The sequence below is a fragment of the Poecilia latipinna genome, unplaced genomic scaffold, assembly GCF_001443285.1.
Source record: "Poecilia latipinna isolate Pla-1442-1.1 unplaced genomic scaffold, P_latipinna-1.0 Scaffold2637, whole genome shotgun sequence".
Taxonomy (NCBI): Eukaryota; Metazoa; Chordata; class Actinopteri; order Cyprinodontiformes; family Poeciliidae; genus Poecilia; species Poecilia latipinna.
The window spans coordinates 121,863-134,071 of NW_015115253.1; the positions used below are offsets into that span (position 1 = coordinate 121,863).

At 39.9% G+C, this 12,209-nt stretch overlaps 1 pseudogene; it reads left to right on the forward strand.

Moving 5' to 3' along the window:
• Positions 1 to 8,653, forward strand: part of LOC106938591 (IgGFc-binding protein-like) — a 30,277-nt pseudogene extending 21,624 nt beyond the window's left edge.
• The last annotated feature ends 3,556 nt before the right edge of the window (positions 8,654 to 12,209 follow it).

Here is a 12,209-nt window from a genome sequence, read left to right on the forward strand (position 1 = left end):
TTGGGGACAGTTGGCGAGATGGCTCCCTGGCAGATCACTGCGTGGAAAACAGACCTCGTAACTCTGCAACTAATTTCAATTCCACTGAGTACTGTGGAGTTCTTACTTCACACACTGGACCATTTACATCATGCTGGGCTGCAGTGAACCCATGGCAGCAGGTAGATGCATGTATAGATATCCTCCAACGCTCCGATGATCCAACATCAACACTATGTGAGGTCCTACGAGATTATGCACTGATGTGTCAACATAACAGTGTATCCCTGGGACAGTGGAGGAATGCAACTGGCTGTGGTAAGTTCTAGAACCACATTTGATAGAGATGTCTTTGAAATTAACATATTCATCACTTTTTACTTCTTTTGCCTTTGTGCCCCCAAACAGAACTAACCTGTCCATTAAACAGTCATTATGAACTCTGTGGAAGTTCATGTCCATCTTCCTGCCCCAGCCTCTCCTTCCCCTTCACTTGTGACACTCAATGCCAGGAGGGGTGCCAGTGTAATGATGGGTTTGTCCTCAATGGTAACCAGTGTGTGCCTCCAACATCCTGTGGATGCTTTCATGATGGACGCTATCGGCAAGCTGGTGAACAGTTCTGGGACGGGGAAGAATGTCAGAGCTTTTGCACCTGTAATGGTGTAACTGGTATAGTCCAATGTTCCCCAAATGCATGTGGACCTCAGGAGTCCTGCAGTGTTGTGGATGGTGAGTTTGGCTGCCATCCCAATCCTCATGGCACCTGCTCTGCCTCTGGAGACCCTCACTACCTGACCTTTGATGGCAAGGCCTACGACTTCCAGGGAACCTGCCGCTATGTTCTGGCAACAGTTTGCAATGACACTGTGGACCTTCACCAGTTTTCTGTGAAAGCAAAGAATGAACCGTGGTTTGGACTGCCAGTTTCTATCACGGCTGAAGTTTATGTAGATATCTTTGGCTATCAAGTGCGTATGTCAAGAGACAAGAAGGGTACTGTGGATGTAAGTCAACCTTTCGCTGATAAAAGAGTGCTGCTGATGATTAAACTGTATGAAGTAGATTTGAAAGTACTTTTAAAATGCCAAACATTTCTTCTTGGCACAGCCCGATAAAATGTTCAATTCTGGAATGTCTGCATCATATATGTACATAGAGGATTCATTTCATGAACATCCTCCATGAAATACTTTCTTTTTCACAGGTGAATGGAATCACAAGAAACCTGCCTGTGGTCTTCAATGGAAGCCTGTCAATCTTTGGAAGTGGATCCCAAACATTTGTCAAAACAGATTTTGGACTGAGCGTCATGTATGATGGAAGCAGCACAGTGTCCATTTCTGTGTCTCCAGACTACAGGTAGCCTATTTACTCTTTCATAGAACATAAGTCTCATATTATGTTCAATTTCATTTTGCTCAGTTTTATGCACATTTTGGACTGTTTAAAGAGTATATCATCATTGGATGTTTGTACCTTCTTAGGTAACAGTTTTATTGTAAAATGTACTTTATATTTTGTACTTTAGTTTTGCAAAGGATTTTTGTTTGTTTTCTGTATGCCACCCTGCCACTACCTAAAAACGTCCGAATTATGAGATCAATAAAGTATATCTGATCCAATTTGATCTTATTTGAAAAACTTTTACATAGCTATTGTCAGAAGCTCACACCCTCAGATTCGAATGTTACTAATTGGCTTGCTAATGATATTCTAGAGCTTTAGCCAGCAATCTAACAAGCTTGTTAAGGACATTTTACCAACACAGCTAGCTGTCAGGATTTGAGTTTTCTGTTTATTTTGTTTTTTTTCCTGTGTTTATTTTGATCCTGTTCCCTGTGAGTCTCTGTGTTGTCTTGTCTGCTCCCTAATTGTTTCCCAGGTGTGTCTCATCTCGTTGATTACCCTCTGTGTATTTAACCCCAGTTGTTGTCTTCGTCTCTTGTTGGGTCGTTGTCGTACGTCACTGTTTTCTGTGCCAGTCTGTTCAATCGTGGACCTTTTGCCTTCTGTTCTTCCCTGTGCTGCCTGTATGTTTGGATTTTGTGGATTCTTCATTAAAATCATAATTTTTCTTCATTCTACCTGGGTCCTGCTGCGTTTGCCTCAGCTCCACCACACCATATCATGACACTAGCAAGGTAGCTAGTTTGCTACTGAAAATACATGTTTTAAACATGTTTTGTCCTATTCATTTTCAATACTTTTATAATATTTTGTGTTTTCTTGCCTATGATTGGATCTGTCTGATCATTATTCAGTTGTATGAAATTTGCTTTAGTCTTTCTTATCTTGATCAGAGGAAACATGTGTGGACTTTGTGGAAACTTCAATGGAAATCCAAATGATGACTTCCACACCCCAAGTGGAGCATCGTCCAACTCAGCAGATGCTTTTGGAGCAGCTTGGAAGGTTCCTGGGAACTACACCTGTAGTGATGGCTGTGGCTCTTCATGTCCACAATGCAACGATGATCGATCTGCCAGGGCTCAGTGTGAGGTGATTCAGGCAGCTGACGGCCCCTTCAGCTTCTGCCACGAGGAGGTGGATCCAGCACCGTATTTCAGTGACTGCGTCTTTGATGTCTGTGTGTCGGGAAGTCAAGGCAGTGAACTTCTGTGCAGGGCTATTGAGACATACGTCAGTGCCTGTCAGTCTGCTAATGTCCAAATCTACCCCTGGAGGCAAAACACCACTTGCAGTGAGTATGGAAGGCAGTGTACTATTAAAGTAATCCATAAAATAAGTATTTTTCTCTAAAGTCCTTCAAATTGGGCTTCAAACTAATTTATTGAGTTTGAACTTATTTTAATTTTTTCCCCTCATGTATAAAGGTATTGAGTGCCCAGCCAACAGTCATTATGAGCTGTGTGGAACAGACTGTGGCCACACCTGTGCCAGCAGCATCGATGCTGCCTGTGACCATGTTTGCTCTGAGGGATGTTTCTGTGATGAAGGTTTTTCCAGGAGTGGAACAAGCTGTGTCCCTGTGGAAAGCTGTGGCTGCCAGTATGATGGCTTCTATTTCAATGTAAGTCATTTTATGTCACTTTATTCTTCATCAAGTTAGCTCTTACTGTTGAAGTCCTAAAAAAACTCTTGTGAGGCGTTGACATATTGAAGGTAATTTGAGTTTTGGATTTCAAGGCAACAACTTAAATATAATGACTCCTGGTTTGACATAACAAAATAATCAGCCAAATATCAAGAGGAGATCTGTGGAACTCTACAAATCTATTTCATTCTTGGATACAATTTTCACTTATTTGAAAGCATCAACGTTCTTCACTTTCACCATATTTTGGTAAATTAACAAATATTGTTCAAACTAGTGTGCATGTATAAACATTATAGGCATGTCTCTTGTACTCTTAATAAAGTTTCTGAAGCAGCCAATAATCCAAAATTAGCATAAAAGACAAGTGATACTTTTCCAAGAAATGCAACATTGAAGAGACTGACTGGTGCACTTCACCAAATGGCATGGCATAATGTGCAACAACGGTCATTTTTTTAGTTGCAAATCAGAATGCACTTTAATGAGTCTAATTGGATGAATGTTGCCATGTTTTAAAAGGTTTTGAGTTGTGTCTATGACTAGAAAAGCGCAACATTTCAGTCCATTTCTGGAAGAAATTAGCTGTAGTGACTTTATCTTAATTGCCCTGTAACTATTTGGGTGTTATGTGCTTCCAAGTTACGTTTGAGAATAAGTCATAGAGATCATGTTACACACTGGCACTCAGTTTGGAAATTTCTCGGACTGCACAGAGGGACCATTGGTAGCACTGTTGCCTTGCAGCAAGAAGATCCAGGGTCTAAATCCTGGCCTGGGGTCTTTCTGTATGGAGTTTGAATGTTGTCCATGTGCATGTATGGGTTCTCTCCATGTACTCTGACTTCCTCCACAGTGCAAAAACATAACTTTTTCTCTCTAAATTCTCATAGGTGTCAGTGTGTGCATGCTTGGTTGTTTGTCCTGTCTGTCTCTGTGTTACCCTGAAATGGACTGGGATCAGTGTAACCCTGCTGGACAACGAACAGAGTAAAAACTTGTGGGAAACAAATGACCCCATCTTTTAAGACCACAGGTGGGTTAAGAGATGGGGTCTTAAAGGTTTTCCAAAGGTACACTATTTTGCCAAAAGTATTCACTTGACTCACACATGAGCTGAAGTGACATCCCATTCCTATTCCATAGGATAGAACAGCTTCAAGTCCTAAGAGTGCCAGTAAGGTTTAGGAGTGTGCTTATGGGGATCTTGCTTATGGGGATCTTTTGACCTGCCATCCATGTCTTTACGGACGTTGCTTTTTGCTCTGGTGCACAGTCATGTTGGAAGGGGTCAGCTCCAAACTGTTCCCACAAAGTTGGGAGCAGGGAATTATCCAAAATGTATGCTGAAGCATTCAGAGTTCCTTTCACTGGAACTAAGGAGCCAAGCCCAGCACCTGAAAAACTAGCCCACATCATAATTCCCCCTACACCAAACTTTACATGGCACAGTGCAGTCAGACAAGTACTGTTCTCCTGGCAACCGACCAAACCCAGACTCATCCATCAGATTGTTGTGAGCAAATACTTTTGGCAGTATAGTGTACTTTAAATCTGACAAATGGATCTTATTAGAACACATATTCTTATTTATTGACTATGACTTCACTAGGGCTGCACAGTGGTGCAGTTGGTAGAGCTGTTGCCTTGCGGCAAGAAGGTTCTGGGTTTGATTCCCGGCCTTGGATCTTTCTGCATGGAGTTTGCATGTTCTCCCTGTGCATGCGTGGGTTCTCTCCAGATACTCTGGCTTCCTCCCACAGTCCAAAAACATGACTGTTAATTGGCCTCTCCAAATTCTCCCTAGGTGTGAGTGTGTATGTGTGTATGGTTGTTTGTCCTGTCTGTCTCTGTGTTGCCCTGCAACCTGTCCAGAGTGTACCCCGCCAACCCTGCTGACCCCACTGAGGGACAAGGGTGTACAGAAAATGGATGGATGACTTCACTGTCCATCCAAGTAGGGTAACCAGGGGTACCTGTGCCTATCTCCAGTGGTCAATGGGCGAGAGACGGGGTACACTCTGCACAAGTCACCCGTCCATTGCAAGGCAATGACTGCACTAATGTTATCTAATGATTTTTATGATACAAATTGTGCCATCTTACCTTTTTTTATCTTAACTTTTCTCTGACCTTGCAGGCTGGTGAGTCCTTCTGGACAGACGGTTGCTCCCAACGGTGTGAATGTCAAGCACCCAATGTCCTGATCTGCAGTCCCTCATCATGCACTCCTGCACAAGAGTGCACCATCAGAGATGGCCAGCTGGGCTGTTATGACGCCATGTCTACCTGTACAGTATGGGGTGACCCACATTACGTCACCTTTGATGGAGCCCTGGCTCATTTTCAGGGATCATGCTCTTACATCATCACTGAGAGTTTGAGACACAACAATGAAACTCAGTACAAAGTCGTGGCCACCAACAAACACAGAGGAAACAACCTTGTTTCTTTCGTGTCATCAGTTGATATATACGTCTCAAATCCTCCAGAGAGTGTTCATGTCAGGCTCGGACCTAACAAGAGAGTGAAGGTGAACTTTATTTTAAATTCAGGATAAAAAACCAAGTTTTTAGTTTTAAAACCTTTGGTCTTACTCTCTCCACTCTCATCATAACAGGTAAATGGAGCTGAGGTTTCTCTTCCCACACCGGCAGGGACATTTGGTCAGGTGATGAGGCAGGGAAGTTACATAGTGTTTGATGCTGTCGATGTTGTAGTCCAGTTTGATGGCTCCAGTACTTTACTGGTCAGGATGGGCCGCAACTATCAGAACAGAGTCACTGGAATGTGTGGGAACTTCAATGGTGATCCCACTGATGACAAAGTTTTGCCCAATGGTACTTTAGCCCAAAACGACAACCAGTTTGGCCACAGTTGGAAATCTGACACAAGCCAAGCAGGGTGATTACGGTTACGCTAAATATCTCAACAATTGCAAACATTCCTACAAAAATCTGTTTCTAAATTGTCTATAACCAAAAACTTTTCTAGATGCGGATCCACTGATGAAAGTAGTGGTGACGGACTAAGTGACTGCCGCTTCATAGAAGAATACACAGAACTCTGCAGAGTCATCACCAACACCAGCGGCCCATTCAGTTCTTGTCACCTGCATTCTGACCCCCAACCATTTTTCACTTCCTGTGTTTACGATCTCTGTCTCTATACGCCAGCCAATGGCATGCTATGTTCAGCTGTCTCTGCTTATGAGAAAACTTGCACCAATTTGGGTCTAAGCATTCCTGACTGGCGCTCTCATTTGCATTGTGGTATGCTTGTTTGGCTCAATAAATTATCACAACAATGCGTGATTTTACACAGTGTTTATTCTTTTAAACTTTCTTGGCCTTTTCTGATATATTTGACTCAGCTGAGACGGACCCCTGTGAACAGCTGGACTGTGCAGAGCATGAGTGGTGTGGTAAGAAAAATGGTGTGTATGGCTGCTTCTGTGACGAGCACCATCATCGACCCAACAACGAGAGCTACGGTAAGTGCAACACCATTTAAACTTTCTGTTTTTCATAAGAAGAACTGTAATGATAGTCATTTTCCAAACATAATTTGTTTGTTGGTGCTTTACTGTTGGTGTTCTCCAAGTTTCAAGGATAAACTTAGTTTTTCTGCATCAGTTGATTTAGTTTGTCACGAAATCTCAAAATATGTTTCTCTTTTGTGGTGAGCAGACGCAAACATCGAATGCTCCAGCAGTTCTGGTACCATGTCAGTATCTCGCTGCCAGTTATTTGAAGCGGGCTTCCACTCCAGTGCTCTCCATCTCCAAGACAGCTCCTGCAACGGGACTCTCCAGGACGGACGACTCATCTTCCACTTTGACAATGATGACCATCTGTGTGGGACAGCTCTTAGGGTAAAGTTCATGAACTGGAACATCTCCTTTAAATCTTCAGTTATGTTACTTAACTTGATTGATGCTATTCTGTCATTTCACTGTTTAGAGCAATGGAACTCACTTCATGTATGAGAACACTATTCAGGGGAATGTGGATCCTCATGGAGGTTTGATCAGCCGTGAGAGGAATCTTCATCTGGATTTCTCCTGTATTTTCCCTCTGGCTCAAGCTCTCTCCATGGCTGTGGGCATCAATCCTGTGGAGAGGTGATCATACTATTTTCTCTGTTTGCTTCCTTTGACCATTATGTCCAGTTCTCCTTCTATATCTTAATCAGTTATTCATTATCATTGAATCCTCTAAACAAATTAGATTAGCTTTGTCGGTCTATCGCATGCATTTAACTGGATGGTCACATTTAATCTTGGTTTGGATTTTGCAGTATTTTGAGGAAGAAGCTTCCTGTTGGCACTGGATCGTATCGTGTGAGGATGATCCCCTATGAGGATGAAGGCTTCCTCTTCCCCTTCAGCACTAATGGAAACATAGAACTGGAAGTTGATGAGATGTTTTACTTGGAGGTGCGAACAGAAGGGGTGGATCAGCGCCAATTTGCCACAGTTCTGGACTCTTGCTGGGCCACACCAGTCAACCAAGCAAACTACCCTGTCCGCTGGGATCTCATTACTTCACTGTAAATGAGACCATCTTGTTGTTCTTTATAATTTATTTCAGTGTCTTCTTGTTGACAGTCTAACTTATGTGTCTGCTTCTGCTTCACAGGTGTCCTAATCCAGAAGATGGAACCGTAGAGGTGATTCAGAACGGTGTCTCCACTGTGTCTCGTTTCTCCTTCAGGATGTTCACCTTCACCAACCACACACAGATTTACTTGCACTGCAGTGTCCACTTGTGTCTTTTGAGCAGCAACAACTGCAGAACTGTAAGTTTCATTGTGTGGTTTTTGTGGCTATATTAAGTTGCACATAGCCAACTGGTCTCCTTTTTTTCCAGCATTGCTACCCGGGTCACCACACTCTATTCAAGAGGGACGTGTCTTACCATGACTCTGCAGCTCTGTCAATTGGACCACTGGTACTCGGGGCACAACCAAACACTGGTAAAGTTCTATCACATCTTTATTATTTTGTAATTACAAAGATTATATTCCAATTGATTGACAAAATCTATGCATCTCTTTTTTTCATAGGTGGACTAATCCAAAGAAACGGTGTTAATCCAAAGATATTGACGTCAGATGGTACAGGCCATTTGGCATCAGTTGTTACCCTGATTGTCAGTTTGCTGATGACCAGAATTCTGGTCAATTGAGATCAAAGAATAATCAGACTTTAAAATTCAGTAAATTTTATTAGCTATAAGAGGTGTTCTCTCTGTTTTAGATTGTACTTCTAATTAGGCGAGAAACAGAATTTTGCTTTTCAAACATCTAGAACTGTTGTGTTTTAGATCATTTGTAGGATTAATGTAATGTTCAGTTTTCTTGTTTCTATTCAGGGATTTGTTTATTCAGTTATTTTTGGTAATATCACAAGATGTTAAATATTAACTCTCTTGAATTTAAGGTTCCATGTATGCATATAAAGCTAATTAATGTTTGGAGGAATGATCTTGAAATGTTAAACTGAACGAAATTAAGTATGTTTTTGTCATTATCTAAATTCTGTTTAAGGATGTTATATGTGGTGGGAGATATATGTACTCTGTTATGGAAAGGGATTAATAAAAAAATTCCAATTGATTTTATTGTGTACCTTTTCATGCTTTTTCCTGATGATAAAAGCCTTAAATTGTCCATTTCATGTATGAGATGTTCTGTATTATATTTTCCCCAGTTTAGGATCTTAATATTTAGTTTTTATGGTACGGCATTCAACCTCAGCAGTTGTAAAAATGGGTTAGTAAAAAATCACCAATAAAATCCTTGGAAAATAAAATTTAAGACACTTTGAAGGACGAGGGTCAGGGATCATGAGCAGACAGGTAAACTAGAGGATATTCCCTCATAAGTTTTCCACTTTGTGGAACATCAGCAGCTCCTAACTGGAGTCTGTCCCCAACCTGGTGAGGCGGATGTTCTGCTAGTAGTGCTGGGTGTTGCATCCTCATCAGAAGCTGTTTTCTCTGCATTTCTGCACTGACCGCATATCAAAAAAGGTCAAGCGGCAGTTCAGGGCTCGCAACCACCGTGATCTGCTCGCTCCACTCGGAACTACGGACACAGTGAAGGCTCAAACAATGTGTTTCTGTGAAGTCGACCCACTTTTTTACTAGTCTGCTCTCATCAGAAAAACTGATGATAAATCTATCTATATATGTCTGCATAGATAGATAGATTGATAGGTATGGATGTATGTGACCAAAGTGTGTCTGGTCATATCTCTTTGCTACTCAATGTTCCACTCTTTGAGTGGAAAATTCAATGTTCCACTCATTATCCACAGCAGTTCATTATCCACACAAAATACATTTCAGTTGTGCATAAAGATCTTTTGGACATTTAACTGTTTTGCCTCATCTTGAGTCATCCTATGCAATAAGCCCAGCTAAGCCAAATTAATACAATAGTATTTACTTCATTAATGATAACACTACAGGTAATATTCACATCTTGTGCTTGTACAGTAGAATAATAAAACAATATTGTTTATTGTGGTTGTTTCTGTTACCATTGAGGATATTTATATACAAAAATCTGTAAAACTTTTATGTTATTGATATTCTGACCTTTTTTTTCTTTTTGGGAGGATGTGGGGGATTGTGTATGTGTTCTGAAACAAATAAAAACTTTAATAACAAAAATAAATACAAAGCTATATAAAATTATTTTAAAATAGGACCCAAAAAAGCCAATTTGTCATTTTTACAGTTTTTTAAAATGTCAAACTGTGCAACACTCGTGAACAACATAAGAATAAAACTCTATAAAAATGATCACATTTGCATTTGCATAACATTCCCAAATTGTGCATAGTAACATATCTGCACAAAATACCAGTTGTTCAGTCGTTGTAGATAGAGATCTTGTGAACAATTAGCATGCGCTCCATTTTGATTTGAAAACAGTTAGCTGCTAGCCTAGCTGAATCCTTGGATATAAAATAGCGCCATAGACAATAAAATCCAATAACTAACAGCCAAACATGGATAAAACAGACCAAGAAGCATAAAACACAACATAATATAGCTAGCTTTTGGTTCTCAAGTACTCTGACATGATTTAAATATTATATTTTACCTGGTTTCTAGCGTCCTGTGCAACAGAACAGACCCACAGTTCCCATGACTGCTATACGGTACCAGCGACAGCAGATGGCGCCGTTTCACTCCCAATTTAAACACGAGCATCGGGAGAGATTTTTAATCTAGCAAAACACAGGCCGACAGAAAGAGACATACAATTTCTCATTTCTGTGTTGAAATATCAACAGACAATTTTTAATATCAACCTCTGTTTCACCTTAAAACGTTTGGCATTGTGTTTGTAATAAACAGTTTGTAACTGTATTCTGCTAAATTATTGATTTAGCAGATATCATTAATTCTGCTAAATCACTGCCACATTAAAGCACCACTCCATCTGATAAGGCACACTAGATTACAAATCACATTATTTTCCCAAGAGTTTATTTAATACTTTATATTTACTAGCTTCTTCAGCCTTTGTTCTTATAGTTTGCACATTTTCACTTTACAGGAAATATAACCCACCTCCTTTAAACTGTGTTCAGCTGTAAGTTACATAACCATTAAGCTTAGGTAAATAAAATGGACTGCCTTTTAGCTGCAGGTTTCTAGAGCCTCTTAGAAATATAAACTCTTAAATCAACATTTAAAACTGCATTGTAGCATGTCTGTTATTTTTTAAGTACTACAATGTCATTGTAACTCAGGCATGATTCTGACTAGATCAGGTCAGATAATATGTAGTGGATCTAAAACTAAAACCTTTTACACTTTTAATACAATTCAGCTATGAAACCAACACATTTAAAATAAAATAAACAAAGATAATCTGCTGTAACCTTGTTGCATAGGTATAGCTAGTATAATATATAAACAGTGTTCTGCCACCATTTGCCTCCATTACTGCAGGAGTGTCCAAACATTTTGCCATGTGATCAAAAATCAAGTCAAAAGTACTTGGCCAAAACAAAACAAAACAACAATAAAAGCAACAACAACAACAAAAAACTAGAAAAGCCAAACAAAAGTGACACAAAAATGTTTAATGCAGTTTTATTTTCCAGGTAAGCTTAATAAACTCAGAATTATTATTATTATTATTATTATTGTAAGAAGACAATATGTAAACCTCTGCTCTAGGTGCTTTTTGTCTAATTATTCCTGCCTTAAGTAAATTTTTTTATCTTAGTTCACTCTGTTATATTTCAGAGTGAAACAGACCAATAAAACAATGCAAAATGTGACAAAGGTAAAAATGAGTCTGAGTCCAGTCACTCAGTTTATCATCTTAGCAGCTGCGGTGTTTTGTGTTTTCATTACACTTCAAAGAGAACAATCAGTCCATGACTACTAATATAATGTGTGACAATGATTGTTTTTTCTGAATTTTTTTTTCATGTTCACCATTTAACTTCCGTAAAAAAAAGAAGAGAATGCATGCCACCCTTATTTCCAACCACAATACTAAGATTTCCCATTTCATGCATAGCTGCTGCTCTCGCTGAAAATCCTTTCAGTAAAATAAGAGTATTATTTTTATCAACGCTTGTGATTAAACATTGTTTTGCATTTGTAAAATATCGAAACTGGCTTCATTGTTTTGAGGATTAACAATAATATGACCCCATTCATTAGTCAGTAGAGCCATTGCTTAGAAGTTTCTCCTCACCTTCGCCTTGTGCTTGTGCAACTGGATATGCTAGGAAAACACTTGGAAAAGGAAGCAAATCAGAAAAAAGCATGACTTAAATTTAAAATTTAAAAACAACTTTTGTTTTTTCTTGTAGCAGATTTTAGTTTCTATGCTCATCAACTGTAGAACCAAGACCGTGAGAACCTAAGATGAGCAGAAACTGTTGGATGTTTTTATGGAGGACGCACAACCTTCCAGTTTATAACAGCTTTCCCATAACAGGCCGAAGGTTGGGATGGAGCAGGAAAAAGTGTAATAAAGTTAAGCATGAGTAAAAGTGGTATCTTAAAACATGAAAGCTTCACGATAAAAATGCAGAAAAAAACAAGAAAATGAACCCAGTGGAAATGATCTAGAACAGGGTGTCCAAAGTGCGGTCCGGGGACCATTTGTGGCCCTGGGACTAATTTTGTGC